The sequence below is a fragment of the Cornus florida genome, unplaced genomic scaffold, assembly GCF_030987335.1.
Source record: "Cornus florida cultivar Cherokee Brave unplaced genomic scaffold, ASM3098733v1 CherokeeBrave_3.0.0_Hap2_Chr06, whole genome shotgun sequence".
Classification (NCBI taxonomy): Eukaryota; Viridiplantae; Streptophyta; class Magnoliopsida; order Cornales; family Cornaceae; genus Cornus; species Cornus florida.
In genome coordinates, this window is record NW_026775576.1 from 63,753,471 (window position 1) to 63,765,046 (window position 11,576).

Below are 11,576 nucleotides of genomic sequence, written 5' to 3' on the forward strand. Positions count from 1 at the left end.
ATTTTTATTTACACAATAATTTTAAACATCAGTGATGTGGCATAATCTTAAAAGACTAATAATGATAAAAAAATAATAATAATAATAAAAATTACACATCATACGTGATCATGCATATTTTACATAAAAAATTATTTTAACAAATTACTGAAAATGTTTTGATTTGTTAAATGTGGTAGTTGTTAGATGCACAAAAAGAATAAAAAATAATAATAATAAATAAATAAAATACAATATGATTTAGAGAGAGATACGTGCACTTGATGCAAAAGGGTAAATTCAAGGTTTTCAAAACGGACGTGCATAAATACTTGAGACATAGAGAATATTTTCAAGGGCTTTAGTAGGGATCCGGGAGGTAACTTCTGGAAATTTAGATTTCGAACCGCACTCCTAACTTAAATGGTGTGTATGTTATGGGGCCTATACACATTCTACAAATAAAAAATAATAATAATAAAATAAAATTTGGTGGACATGTAATTTTCTTTCCGTTTGTATTTAGTTTTATAATTTTTAGTGTTGACTTGAGGGTGTCTCTTTTAGCACTCCCTCCTCCCACAAAAAAAAATATCCACCTTTTTTTATTTTTTGCTGTCTCAAAATAATTGTCCCACTTCATAATTCAATTTATTATTTTTTAATATTTTTAATTTACCCTCTATGCCTTAAAGTTATAAAAGCAGGGGGACCCACCATTGAAGGGTATATTTAAAAATTAATTTCCTACAACTATAATAATAACAAAAATAAAAAAATTACCCTCTTAAAAAGTTAAATTTTTTTTAAAAAAAAGGCTTTAAATTACAAGTCTTCAAATTTGTTATTTTAGAGAAGAAAAAAAATGCTAAATTTTATATCTTTCGATCTCTACCCAGTGGAAGTCCATGGTAAGGTCACAAGTAAAATAAATTAATAAACATACATTGTATTTTTTTCATCTCATTCATAAAGTAATTAGGATTTTTCTTCCCATATTAGAACTTGCACAGCTTCCATGAATATAGATTTTTTATAAAAATACATGAGTCTTGTTATTTAGCCCTACAAATAAAAAATTAACTATTTTATTGATTCTATGTAGCTATTTATGTGTCAAATATAATTGGACCCACATTAAAATAAAAGGTAATCAACTATTTAGAAAGTTGTAAACCTTTTTTTTAGGTTTCATCTTAATTTAGTATATTTGTTGGCAATTAAAGTTTCAATCATCGTGAATATCAAATTATGCATCTATTATATATATACATCATACTGCATCTATGTAAGAACTCATGAGATACTTATATATCTCTTATATATAATTAGATTGTCTATTTCTCGTTATATATAAAATATTGTGTCTTTGATCATTAATATACATCAATTACTTTGATAAGCATTTGTTAATTGCTTTAATGATCAAAGTTGATGATATATTGACTTCCAGAAACAAAAATAAGGAGAGAAATTTAATTTTTTTTTTTTTTAAAGTATTGAAAAATTGTAAAAGAATATTGTAATTTTTGTTGTAGATTTTGTACAAATCAAAATCTTATATTTGAGTACCATGAAACTTGATGTGAAAAAAAAGAAAAGAAAAAAGATACAACCATAAATGGAGAACAAAACTGAAAAATAAGGAAGGAAAAATAGACGTATTTTATGAAAACAAAAAAGATTAATAATGATGTCTATTAAAGTTGAAAATTTAGAATAATCATGTCATATTTTATCTCTGTTGGTTTTAAAGTCGTCAAAAATATCACTTTTCAAAATACATATACATTATTACATGTATATTAGGGTCGAATAAGACACGGGGATAACATTATATGTGTGACTTGTGAGTGAGATGGAAAGAAGCGAAAGGACAAAAGATAAAATTTGTGGAGACATTTTCATAATTACTTAAAATTGTATGGGTAAAAGTAGAATTATTAAAAAAAAAAAAAAAAAGAAATTTCACCGACATTTGACCCTTTTATTGAGTTTCAGGAGTCCTTTATTATTTTATTATAATTTGGTATTAATGGCCAAAGACCCTTCTTTTTCTTTGTTTCTTTTTTAGTTTCTCCTTCCTTTTGTGGCAAATCGAATGTGAAAGATTACATAATCCAATGTGAGTAAACCATAATACAATAATAAATATTTGGCAAGATTTCAATCTCTCGCTGCTTCTTTGTGTGGAAACTTGAATTCGTAGTCTTTCATGCATTTTGAAAAATAGAGTAAATATCATTAAAATACACAAATAATATATAGACGTAATTTAATTACCTTATAAAAACAAGATAAAATTATTTATCGTGAGTCAAGATTCTCTTTAATGCGCTCAACATAATCAAATCTTGTTTCAATAGTACAATACATGGACAAAACTTGTCTATCGATGAGTAAATCATCTATATTAACAGCTGATATAATCCACTATCAAATACACAAAATAATTAGTAATTACAAAATTAAGAAAATGATATATATGGGACAATAATTTTTTTGAAATAAATTTTAAATTTTGCAATTACAGATTATTTATATATTTGTGATTGGACCACATCAAACAGAGAACTCGTTACAACATAGAATCCAAGCATTTATTGTCTACCTCGTTCAGACAGCTTAATGTGGGGAGGCTTGTGCAATTTTTTCTTCATGCTTCATCTAGCTTAAACAACCAATGCCTCTTCGAAACAGTCTGATTTCTGTGGTGAGATTTCAAATTCGGGTTCGAATTGAAGTTTTTCGAAAAGGTTGTCCAAGCCAATTCAGATCCGGATTGGGGTAAGATAGCTTTGAAATAATCCCCCAGCTGCAACCTTAGTTGGGCCAGCCCAAATAAAACTGTCAGGCCCGTTAATTTATTGTTTCGTGTGACAAGGCTGTCATTGTATTAGGCCCAAAGTCGAGTTTCATTTTTGCCGCCGAGAAGAACAATCATTAAGAAATTAATATATAAAAGAGTAAATTCAGTGAGTATATATATATAAAGTGTGTTAATATATTACAAAAAAAAAAATTATAAAAACGATCTAAATTGAACTAGTTCATTATGTGTGTTGGATAGTCTAGAACCATCTGTTCGCGCGGTTTTTGTTCCCTACGCCGGTCGATGGACTCTTCGCGGGCGTGCCAGAGTATTTGTACAAAATACCCAAAATATGTAATTGAACACCAGCCTATCCCTTTTTCCGATGGCTGACTCTCAGGCGATTGTGTGGGAGAGAGACTAGTAAGAACTCCCAGCAAGGTTCTTTTATGCCTTGTTTGTAGCAAGGACTTTTTAGAGTGTCTAAAGAAATGCAACGGCTGATGAATGTTTGAATGGATGGAATGGCCGAGTGAAGACAGGCGGCAAGAACTTAATCGATCGCCGGCCGAACGTGATGGCGAGAACTTAATCAATCGCCATCAGCCAAACACAATGGCAAGAATTTAATCGATCGCCACTGAAACGTGATAGCAAGAATTTAATCAATTGCCATCAGCCAAGTAATGACAAGAATTTAATCAATTGTCACTACGATTCAATGGCAAGAATTTAATCAATTGCCATTGAATTAAAAGCCTAACTAAAATTGCGTAATTTAAATTGGCATAATTGAAATTGAAAGAAAGTAAATGGCTGAATTGAAATAGTTGACAATGATCTAATCAATTGCCATTAAATTGAAATAAAGAAATTGATAGAAAAGAATGACGTAGAGTCAATTGAAAACATTTTTAGTTGAAATGCATGTTTTGTGGTGGTGCTGGACAAGTTGGAATAAGAATACAATACTTCTATTTATAGAAGTTCTATCTCAACTTATTTTCCTAAGTTATTGCTAGAAAATCTCTCCTTCTTTGATTCTTTTCTTCACAATTTGAACTCAGTCAAATCCTATTGTTATTCTGCTTCCTTTCTTGTTTTGTTTCAGTAGGAAATCTCTGTAAAAACAACCTTCCTCGATTTAATCACATGTAAGTTGCCGAGATATTGCTAAAACGTTGCTAGAAAGTTGCTGAAAAGTTGCTAAGTTCTAGCAACTTCCTTTTATAAACTTGGCAGCCGTGTTCTATCCCAAGTGGCCCATCCTTTAGCGTCATGTCAAGGCCACTTGTCACAATTAGATTTGTTCACTTCATGCTGCCAACCTTCTATACATGTCTTCAAAGCTTTCCTTCTTTCATCAAACTAAACTTCCTATTTTATAAGAATTTAGTTATTGAGTTTCATCCAAACTCTAGCCTTTTCCTTTTCTGTTAACATCCCATTTTGAAAAAAGTCAAATGTGAGTTGCTATATTTCAGCAACTGCCATATCATTAGGTGGCTGAAATATATCTTTCTATATTTGCTCCTAATATCTTCAAACTGGCCGATCCATTCTTGGACATGCTCAACCCTTATCGGCTTCCCATTGGTCCACGTCGCTGCTGAAGTGGCTGCCAAGTTTTGGTGCCAACAAATGCCCCCTGAATTTCAAAGGCTTTTATCACTTATGATACGAAGTGTTTGGAATTTGAATCGGCCTAAAATTGTAATTCAAATTTTAGTAATAAATCCTTTTCCCAACCACCTGCTTTAATGGTTATCTTTCCCAATTAAAGCGGCGACTACACTAATCCGCTATTACATCCAACAAGTATTTAGCTTGATACCCTCTAATCCCTAAAATCATTCTTCTTTCCTTAAACTTTCTATCTCTGAAATTCTTTCTCGGCGAAATCGTTCCTAACGTCCTCTATGGCTCCTAAGAAAACTAAATCAACTGATTCCACCTCTATCCCTCAACCTACCGATCCTTCAACTCATGGCAACATCATAGAAAAATCCCTAAAAACTCTATCTCCTTACAAATACTGTCTCAATACCCTTATCGATCTTCGTACTGACTTCAAAGGCTTAGGTCCTGCTTTCCTTGATGAAACTCCTTCATCAATCTCACCTTTCTATCCTTCGGCCGACGTTCTTCCATTCCTTCAAACCTTCCCTCCTAATGAAAATGGCAGTTTGCCACACTTTCATTTTAGAACATGGCATAGCCCAAATGATGCTTGGATCAATTGGGTCGACCGAGTTGGAGCTGTGAAGGGAGAAATATGGAAGGATTGTGGCATATATGATGCCATTCAGCTAAGTAAAACTAACATCGCCTAAGACAGAGCCTTGATGATAGCAGCCATGTTTAATTGGTCGACCACCACCAACTCCTTACACTTGAAATGTGGCATGATGGCTCCAACCATTCAAGACGTGTGCTATCTAACCGGCCTCAAACCCTTTGGGATTGATGTAAGTACCTTATTGGTTGAAAAAGATTCTCCTTTCATCTTCCCTTCAAAGCAAACTGGAACCAAATCATCTGAATCCTCTTATGGCAAATACTTAACTTCCACCATGGATCCTCGCGTCCCTGTGAATGATGCTGAACATATTGCCTTCTTGTTGGTGTGGCTGAACAAGTTTCTTCTATGCATACCGGCCTTTCAAGTCACAAAGGATTACATTCATGTGGCCGTTGCCCTTTCAAGAGGTAAACACCTTGCTCTTGCCCCCCTGGTGCTTTCTCATTTATATAGAGGGATTTATGACTTGCTTACCTCCAACTTTGGACGCTATGGTGGTCCCCTCTGGTTATTTCAAATTTGGCTCCAAGTGTACTTTCCTGAACTCGGACCTGTGGTAAGGCCTTCGGCCAATGACCCATTACTTTCTGTAAGTTACGCATCAGCCGTACCTAAATCCCTTTCATTTGGAGATTGCTTCAATTTCTTTTACTCCGGTTGTGAACAGAGGACTATCAGCCAATTCCTTCCATTTTTTCATTGCTCACAAGCTCCTCGATGGCTGACTCCTCCTCAAGGAGTGTCTACCAAAAAATCAGCTGATAAGCATTCGGCCATGTGGGCTAGTTTCTTACTTCCAAGAGACCTTCACTTTAACACTGGCCCTCTAGGCACAGTAAACTCAAAAGTTGGAGTTGAGTTCTACAATCCAAACCAACTTGCTAGGCAATTTGGTCTGACTCAAATGATCCCCATGCCCCCTTATTCTCTTTCAACAAAAACTTCCATAGGCGTGTGGTATTTCCAGATGACTCCTATGTAAAGAACGTGTCCTCCCGGTTCTCAAATCTGCAAGCCGGGTTCCAATTCCAACCCTTCATCAAAAACCCAGCCCCAGATTCTAGTTTTGATCAATGGTGGTCTTCTTACATTACTTCTACAAGGACGGCTGATAGCCAGTCCCTTGTTGTTAAAATATTGGAATCTTTCAAGTTCATATCTGTGGCCTTTGAAGGGGCATTCGTAATTTCCCGGGCCGTTACCCTAAAGAAGATGCCTCAAAAAGATCCTCCCAAAGATAAAAAACAAACGGCCAAGAAACTCCCTTTCTCTCAGCCAACAGATGCTCCAACAAGGACCAATAAAGAGAGAAAAGCTAAGGCCAAAGCCACTGTCAGCCTCCTCAAGGGTACGATCTTCCTTTATTTATATATATATATAAAAAAAAACTTTTAATTGAAATTCTCTTACCCCCCTCTTTTTTTTTTTTTTTTTTTCGCAGATTCAGACAGTGGAACTTTATCAGCCTCGCTTAATCCAGAAGACGTTGAGCCCCAAGATGATGAGATTTCCTCCAGCCAACCTCCTCAGCCTTCAATAACTGAATCAGCCATCATCCTTGATGTTCCTCCAATTCCTCCAAAGGTAAAATTTTTTTTTTTTATCTATTAACATACAAAGACAATCATATCGGCTCAATTGTTAAAATACTTAGCCAATATTGATTTCTAATTCTCGGCCACAACTATTATTGGCCGAAACAAACTTTAATAAAGCTTCCATCTCCAGGGGAAAAGAAAGAAATCAACTGCTCATGGCACTTTAAAAAGAACAAGATTGAGCAAACGTAAGAAACAGGAAGTGGAAGAAAATCTAGAAAACCTTCATCCTACAGAAGACGTGGCCGATGATCCCGTAATTAATGTGACTGACACTCCTTCTGATCATTCCTCAGATGAAAAAGAGGTAAAGATAACTGTACTTGAAATTTCCAAACTTTTCAATTAATATGGTCCTTAATTTATTCTCTTTTGCAGCAATCTCCTCTTCTTGACTTGGTCTATAGCCCAGTTAGAAATTTCAGCCCTCTGAAGGATTTTCATGATCCCATTGAGGTGCCCTTCAATGTTCAAGTCACTCCTGCTAAAACTTCATCCCAGGGAGATAGCACAGCGGTTCAGCCAGAATTTCCTCCTCCAGAAACCAGTCATCAGCCACTCTTAGTGACAGACATAGCCGAATCATCTAAGGTATTGACTATCTCATGTCCCAAAAAAAAAAAAAAAACTTAAGATCTAATCTTTCCTCATTTTGTCAGGTTGTGTATGAGAAAACTCAAATTATTCCTTTATTTCCTCCACAAAAAATTCCTGCTTCATCTTTATTGGCCTTGAGCAATTTTTTTAAGGATGTAGTGGCTTCAGTGACCGAAGAGAAAGAAAGTGAATCTTCTGGGGCCACCCCAGTCACTTCAACCAATATCCCTATACAATCCTTAGAAGAGACCAAAAAATCTTTACTTGAGATCTTGAAAAGGGATGCTGCTGATCTTCCTAATTTTGAAAGTGAACTCACAGCAGTGCTTTCTACACTCAGCCAGTACCCAGACTTTCCGGTTGATCTTCAAGCCACTATTGCTACCTTTAAAGGCCAGTTACCAACTCTGACCGATGATATTTTCCAAGCCAATGAAGCAATCAACCAATTCAACAAGAGTAAAAACAGGAAGGATACCCTTGCTAACCAATTGTTAATTCAAGCTTCCTCCTTTGAAAGAGTGAATACAGAGTTCATCAGCCTTGAGGAAAGAGAACATGTCCTTCAGAAAGAGATCGACCAGATCTATGCTCGTAAGGCCATCTTGTCTGCTGAAGCTGCCACATTGCAGTTTGAAGCTCAAGACCTTGCTCACGAGCATGCAAATCTTCGTGGAGAATTACCTCAATTGGAAGAGTCAAAGAGGCAGGCCATGGTGGCCTTCAATCGGTCCTTAGTTATTTGGGCCGATTTCAAGGAAAAATTTGCAAACATATGAATTTTTTTTTTATATTAGCTTCCTTTTGTGGCCATCTTAGTGTATGATCTTTAAATGATGTAATCTTTTACACTTCAATGAATAAATGGCCTTTTTTGTTACTCCAAACAAACATCAACATTCTAGCGAGAAAGAATTTATTAAAATAACCAAATCAGCCTAGAAAACTAGGCCGATTTTTATTACATAAAGGTACACATGGTCAGCCATAAGTACTGGCTAACACTAATTTTCCCTTTCAAAGATTGCCGGTACGTAACTCTTGAGGTACTTGCCATTAATGGGATAGTCATGTAATCGGCCACTGAAATATTTCAGCCTATATGCTCCTCCACTTAAGACTTGATGGACTAAGTATGGCCCTTCCCATTTTTGGGACCACTTCCCATATTTCCTATCGACTTTACCCACTGGCAAAACAACTTTCCAAACCAAATCTTCTTCAGCAAAAGACTTAGGTTTTACCCTCTTGTTGTAGATCCTCATCACTTTCTTCTTGTGAGCTATGATATGATCCAAAGCATCCCTTCTAAATTCATCCAAATCTTCCAATTCTACCAACATTGCTTGAGTATAATCAGCTGGAGTTAGATTATTTTGAAAAGCAACTCTGGCTGATTTAACCTTCATCTCCATAGGCAGAACAGCATCATGACCATAAGTTAACATGTATGGTGTAACTCCTGTGCCTGTTCTTTTTGAGTTCCTATAGGCCCATAAAGCTTCAGACAAAGTCTCATGCCACCTTCTTGGCTTATCTTTGATCATTTTTTCAATGATCTCAATTAGAATCTTATTTGAAGATTCGGCCTGGCCATTTGCTTGAGCATAGTATGGCGTAGAGGCTGACATATGAATATTCATGTTGTGGCCGAATTGTAGTACATCAGTTGATCTAAATACTGTTGCATTGTCTGAAACAAGTGTTTCTGGAATCCCAAATCTGTGGATGATGTTTTGCTCCATGAAATTAATCACTGTTTGCTGATCAACCGCTTTGCAAGCCTTGGCCTCAACCCATTTAGTAAAATAATCTGTGGCAACAATCACCCAGTGATGGCCTTCGCTTGATGGTGGATTAATTTTACCAATAAGGTCAAGGCCCCAACCTCTGAATGGCCAAAGTTTGATTATTGGTTGTAATTCTTTTGCTGGTACATTCTGAATCGGCCCGTGTCTTTGACAAGCTTGACAACCTTTTGAGTAATCTATGCAATCTTTTCTCATTCTCGGCCAATAATATCCATACTTGCGAATCAGCCATCTCATTTTAATCCCAGCTTGGTGAGCCCCACAGCTGCCCTCATGTACCTCGGCCATAACCTGAAGTGATTCCTCCTTGCTTATGCATTGTAGTAAGAGCCCATCTTCTAACCCTTTTCTGTATAGATCCCCATCTAGAAGCACAAAGTTGATCGCTTTTCTTTTAATACTTCTATCAGCCTTGATGTTTGGATTTCGAAGGAACATTATAAATGGTATCCTCCAGTCGTCGTCGGCCAAATCTTCTACATCAATTGTCCAAGTATCAAACATAGTATTTCTCAATTCGGCCGATAGCAAAGATCTTCGTGTTATCTTTATCAACTGATCTTCTATTCCGGCTGGTACTCTTATTCCAGAGGCTGCTTGAGCCATGCTGTTGGCCTCCTTATTCTGCCCTCTCGGCCAGAACTTAAGTTGAACATTATCAAATTGATTAATTAATGAAGTGGCCAGAGAATGAAACGGCCTTAATTGCCAACTTAGGCACTTAAAATCTTCAGAAATTTGGCTAAGGACTAAGTTTGAATCTCCCAAAATCTTTACATCTCTAACAGCCATTTCAATTAAAATCTCCAGGCCGATTATAAGTGTTTCATATTCGGCCTGATTATTTGAACATTTAAAATCTAAAAAGAAAGAGAATGAAGCCTTTCTGCCAGCTGGCGAAATAATAACAATACCTGCCCCTGCTCCATCAGCCGTGCTTGATCCATCAAACATCAAGATCCAATGAGTTAAGAATATAGCTGATGACTCCAATTCATCATAAACCCATGGATCAATATCAGTTGAAGGATGATCGGCCAAAAAATCAGCCAGAACCCTTCCTTTTACTGATTTTTGTGAGACGTAGATAAAATTGAATTCCATCAAAGCCAAAGCCCACTTACCTATTCGGCCAGTGATCAATGGCCTTGATAGCATACACTTGATTACGTTAGTCTGACAAAGAATGTAAACATCAACAGGCCGCATGTATACTCTCAACTTCATGGCTGAATAGTACAAAGATAAACAAAGTTTCTCAATTGAGGAATATCTGCATTCTACATCAGTCAGTATTCTACTCAGGTAGTAGACAGCCTGCTCCTTTCCATGTTCATTGTCTTGTGCGAGCATACTACCAATTGATTCTTCTGCGGCCGATAAATAAAGCTTTAACGGCCACTTCTTTCTTGGAGGCATTACAACCAGGGGGTTTGCCAAATACTCTTTTATTTTGTCAAAGGCCTTCTGATGGGATTCGTCCCAATGAAATTTCTCATGTGACTTTAATTTCACTAAAGTCGAAAAGACATGCACTCGGCCAGCATGGTTAGAAATAAATCTTCTAAGAAAACCTACCTGGCCGAGGAACCTTTGCACTTGTTTTTTGTTGGCTGGGGCCCTAACATTTATAATAGCTTTGACCTTGTTCTGATCAACTTCAATACCTCGTTTATGTACCAAGAACCCCAAGAAATTCCCGGCTGAAACTCCAAATGCACACTTCAATGGGTTCATTTTCAATTTGTGAATCCTCATCCTTTCAAAGGCCCTTTTCAAGTGTTCCAAATGCTGTCTCTTGGCCGATGATTTCACAACCACATCATCTATATAAATTTCCATGAATCGGCCAATCATATCATGAAAGATAGAATTCATTGCCCTTTGATAAGTAGCCCCGGCATTTTTTAGGCCAAATGGCATCACAATCCACTCAAAAGTACCAATTGACCCAGGACATCTAAAAACCGTTTTATGAACATCCTCCTCGGCTAAATAGATTTGATTATAACCTGAATGGCCGTCCATAAAAGACAATATTTCATGCTTAGCGGCCGAATCAATAAGTTGATCGGCCACAGGCATTGGATATTCATCTTTTGGAGTGGCATTATTTAAATTGCGAAAATCCACACAAACTCTAAGTTTGTCATTCTTCTTCATTACCAGAACAACATTAGACAACCATTCAACATACCTAACTGTTCGAATAAATCCTGCCTTAAGAAGTCTTTCAATTTCTTCTTTAATTTTGAGCATTACTTCCGAAGACATCCTTCTTGGTGGTTGTTTATATGGCTAAAAATCTTTCTTGATCGGTAATCTATGTTCTACCAATTTTCTAGACAGGCCAGGCATCTCTTCATAACTCCAAGCAAAGCAATCCTTATATTCATTTAATAATTTAATCAAATCGGCCTGGAATTTAGGCTCAAGCAAAACACTAACAAATAATGGCCGATTATCTTTTTTAGTAC